Here is a 5,000-nt window from a genome sequence, read left to right as displayed (position 1 = left end):
CGCCCCAAGCATATGCCCATGTGCGGCGCATAGTGCTTGGGGGGCGTGGGGGTGGCGGAAGATATAGGGGTACCCCCGTGCCCAGCCCATGCAGACTAGTCACCCCCCTATATAGTACATTTTGAGGCATTTTTGGTCTGCCAGGCCTAGATACGATTTTTCTGAGCGGTCATACGGTCAAATATCTCAAGTTTTAGAATGTTTTTTTCCATGAACTCAATTGATTCATGAATTGGACATTCTAATGGATCTAGAAATCAAGTTTCATAATTTTTCAACCAACCAATTTTTTTTAATGAATTTTTAAATATTAAATAATAAGAAATTAGAAAAAATAGCTAGAGTGGTCAAAAAAATCTGAAATTTTGTGGTAATCATTCTTTCATGTTGCTTAGCTCCCAGAAAAAAATTTACAACAAACTGACCACTCCACATGTACTTTCACAATTAATGGGTGATGGATGGGGCGCAGGCACGGGCGCGCGCGCAGCAGAGCGCGGGCGGGGCGGGACGGGGCGCGCGCTCGCGGGAGCACGCTGGCGGGGCGGGGCGGGGGGCGCGCGCTCGCGGGAGCACGCTGGCGGGGCGGGGCGGGGGGCGCGCGCGCGCGGGGCGAACGCTGGCGGGGCGGGGCGGGGGCGCGCGCGCGCGGTGTCACAATCTGCAATATGATTGTGACCCGTGTAAGTCATCGAGGACGATGACTAAGTTAAGTGGGGGAGAATGTCACAACCTTACTATGAAGAGAGTAGGTTGTGACCCTCACGCCATGACAAGCAAAGGGGTGTCCCTCAAGAGACGCCCATCCGGCCATATGCGGGCCAACGTAGAAGAATGCCATGATGCGATCGAGGAGGACGATGCATCATCCAACACACCACCACGCAAAGTGGGTATTGAAGACATGTTGAGACACAAGCATAACAGAGACATCAGCATAGACATGAAGGACAAGATAGGCTTGTCGAAGGGCCGGGTAGGGCCCCGGGCCTTAACCTCAAAAGTCGAGGTTTCAGAAGGAATTTGGTCATGCGGTTCGGGAGTTAAGTCCGTCCATATGAAATATGAAGGCTCGCCAAGTTTGGTGTCAATCGGACATTGGACGGACAATGCACGACACCGTATGACACCTCACGAAAATCATGTCTACTCCTGGTAGAATGAAAATGGCTCAAAATGTACTATAGGGGGTACCATGGTGTTAGCTCTCCACCACCCCTGGGCCCTGTGGCCTAAGTGAGCTACCCTGTGGCACATACGTGTGTCACAGTGTGGGCGAGCGTGCCGAGACGAGTGTCTCGGGCGACTTCCTTTGAAATGGGTTTTTAAAGGACAGTACCGGACGGCACGGGTGTGCCGGTATTGCGCCCTAGCCCGCGTGTTAGAGGTTGCTACATACACCCGCTATCCGGTACGGTATCCGTAAATGACTCGGCATGGGCACGGGAGGGCCTATGCCTCGATAGAACCCGGATGGATGGATGTTCGGGAAGCCCCGGTGAGATGAATGACACGCGGGCCCATTCTCGATGGCACGACCGAACGAGTTATGATGGACGACGACATCCCGAGACTCGGGATGGCGTCAAGACATATGGACCCCGTCAATGGGGATCGAGATGGCAAGATGAGATGCGACGTTGTATTGAGAGACCTTGGCCCGAGTAGAGGCAAGGTCGAGCCGAATGAGTTGGCCTAGCGTAGAGGCAAGTCGGATGTGTCGCAGACGATTGAACATACACGCGCAGGCGGCGTGTGTGGTTGAACAAGCTTGGATTCCGCACAAGCGATGTTCGATTGGCGAAGGCAAACCTCGCCTAAGGTCCGACGAAGCCACAAAGCCGGGGCGAAAAATATATATGGGGCTTAATCCCCCTTAAGGCTGGTCGTGAGCGTGTATCGGTCACGACGCCGCACGGTCAAGAATGTAGGACCGTGACAATTGGTATCAGAGCCACACTTTGTGCGTCTAGTCGGGCAAGACAGTCAAGAGAAATGAACCCAAGAATTGATCGAAGACCTTGCAAGTGTGTCAAGAGTGCCGAAGTGGGCAGGACAGTTGCCGGTCAGAATTATAATCAGTTGGGGGTTGAAGCCAAGACTATCCGAAATTCATTAGTGTCGTGTGTCGACACCTCAATATGGGTAGATCTATCCGTCAAACAAGACCAAGCTCACCTGACAAGAGCTTGCTATTCCGAAGTAAGACAAGACAGCTGACACAGAAAGCACCATGACGGTGCCTTCCAAAGAACCATTCACATTAGAGGAATAGTGTCGGTGGTTGCAAGCAGAGAAGCCGAGAGTCAAGAAAAGACAAACGTCGGCCGAGTGCAAAAGCCGTATACAATGTAAGTCCTTATGGGGGGACGACCTTGCTGCAAAGAGACAGCTAAGTTCGAGCGGGGGAGAGCAACATCAATAAGTCTCTCACCCCGTAAAGGTGCTCGGGCATACGAGCATACGTGTATTCCTTGAGTCACCACCTTGTGCCTAAGGGTGGATGACTCCACCAACCGATGTCAAAACCAGTATCCGCTCGAGAAGTGAGCAACAAGCTGGAAGTTCACGCACAACAATAGTCACACGATGTGACAAAATACAAAGAGTTGGCCGAAAGTTAGCGCCAACAACTGAAGAGACTGTCAAAGAGTTGACTTTGCTCAATAGGAGAAGTGGTCGCAACCAAAGAGCGTTGCGACCGGGCTTGCGAGCCCCACCCCAAGGGGTGAATTAATTCACAGGAGAAGTAGTCGCGACCAAAGAGTGTTGCGGCTGGGCTTGCGAGCCCCACCCTGAGGGGTGCACTAAGTTCAAAGTTGAAGTGGTCGCGACCAAAGAGTGTCGCGGTTGGGCTTGCGAGCCCCACCCCGAGGGGTGCACTAGTTTATGTGATCCGAAGAGGATACACACACTGGGGCCAAGTTGGCCAAAATAGGGCAAAAGTGCCCTTGAAGTCCACACTTGTCTGGTGAGTGTCTGCAAAGAGAGTCAGCCTCACCCACAACTATGGCAAATGCTGAAGAGTCACGTCTACGTTGCGAGTCTCGGTGGCCGAGTCCAAGATGGGCGAACAACAGAAATAGGTCCGAATGGGGATAGCCGTAGATAAAGGAACAAGCCTAAGTGAGGACAAGTTCACCCAACAACTGACCAAGTCAAGAGTCAGAACGTGGTGCCACCTGACGAAAGAGAAGTCAGAAGCATCCACTCGAACTTGTCCCAAGTTGGCATAAGACGTCAGCAGGGAGAGCATTATGACAACAGATCGTCAGGTGCTCAACAATAGAAGATTTTTCTGAAGCACAACCAAATCCAGCGAATCAAGTCACCGACAAGACAAAAGAGTCGGATCGTCATCGGGACGATGCCGAGATTGAGTGGGGGAGAATTTCACAATAGGTGGGGCGAACACGCCCGAGAAAGTCATCGAGGACGATGACTAGATTAAGTAGGGGAGAATGTCACAATCTGCAATATGATTGTGACCCGTGTAAGTCATCGAGGACGATGACTAAGTTAAGTGGGGGAGAATGTCACAACCTTACTATGAAGAGAGTAGGTTGTGACCCTCACGCCATGACAAGCAAAGGGGTGTCCCTCAAGAGACGCCCATCCGGCCATATGCGGGCCAACGTAGAAGAATGCCATGATGCGATCGAGGAGGACGATGCATCATCCAACACACCACCACGCAAAGTGGGTATTGAAGACATGTTGAGACACAAGCATAACAGAGACATCAGCATAGACATGAAGGACAAGATAGGCTTGTCGAAGGGCCGGGTAGGGCCCCGGGCCTTAACCTCAAAAGTCGAGGTTTCAGAAGGAATTTGGTCATGCGGTTCGGGAGTTAAGTCCGTCCATATGAAATATGAAGGCTCGCCAAGTTTGGTGTCAATCGGACATTGGACGGACAATGCACGACACCGTATGACACCTCACGAAAATCATGTCTACTCCTGGTAGAATGAAAATGGCTCAAAATGTACTATAGGGGGTACCATGGTGTTAGCTCTCCACCACCCCTGGGCCCTGTGGCCTAAGTGAGCTACCCTGTGGCACATACGTGTGTCACAGTGTGGGCGAGCGTGCCGAGACGAGTGTCTCGGGCGACTTCCTTTGAAATGGGTTTTTAAAGGACAGTACCGGACGGCACGGGTGTGCCGGTATTGCGCCCTAGCCCGCGTGTTAGAGGTTGCTACATACACCCGCTATCCGGTACGGTATCCGTAAATGACTCGGCATGGGCACGGGAGGGCCTATGCCTCGATAGAACCCGGATGGATGGATGTTCGGGAAGCCCCGGTGAGATGAATGACACGCGGGCCCATTCTCGATGGCACGACCGAACGAGTTATGATGGACGACGACATCCCGAGACTCGGGATGGCGTCAAGACATATGGACCCCGTCAATGGGGATCGAGATGGCAAGATGAGATGCGACGTTGTATTGAGAGACCTTGGCCCGAGTAGAGGCAAGGTCGAGCCGAATGAGTTGGCCTAGCGTAGAGGCAAGTCGGATGTGTCGCAGACGATTGAACATACACGCGCAGGCGGCGTGTGTGGTTGAACAAGCTTGGATTCCGCACAAGCGATGTTCGATTGGCGAAGGCAAACCTCGCCTAAGGTCCGACGAAGCCACAAAGCCGGGGCGAAAAATATATATGGGGCTTAATCCCCCTTAAGGCTGGTCGTGAGCGTGTATCGGTCACGACGCCGCACGGTCAAGAATGTAGGACCGTGACACGCGGGAGCACGCGGGCGGGGCGGGACGGGGCGCGCGCGCGCGCGCTGGAGCATGAGGGCGTGGCGGGGCGGGCGAGCGCACGGGGGCAAGCGGGCGGGGCGCACGCGGGTGGGGCGGGGTGGGGCTGGCGAGCGCACGGGAACGTTCCGACACTGCCCCACCGTGCGCGTTCCGCCACCGCACCCCCGCCGTCAACCGCCCTCGGCCTCCGACCACCACCCCGACGCCCCAAGCATATGCCCCTGTGC

The sequence above is a fragment of the Cucurbita pepo genome, unplaced genomic scaffold (assembly GCF_057944985.1).
Source record: "Cucurbita pepo subsp. pepo isolate OVF unplaced genomic scaffold, ASM5794498v1 scafford_67, whole genome shotgun sequence".
In the NCBI taxonomy this organism is placed as follows: domain Eukaryota; kingdom Viridiplantae; phylum Streptophyta; class Magnoliopsida; order Cucurbitales; family Cucurbitaceae; genus Cucurbita; species Cucurbita pepo.
Note: the sequence above shows the minus strand (reverse complement) of the source record.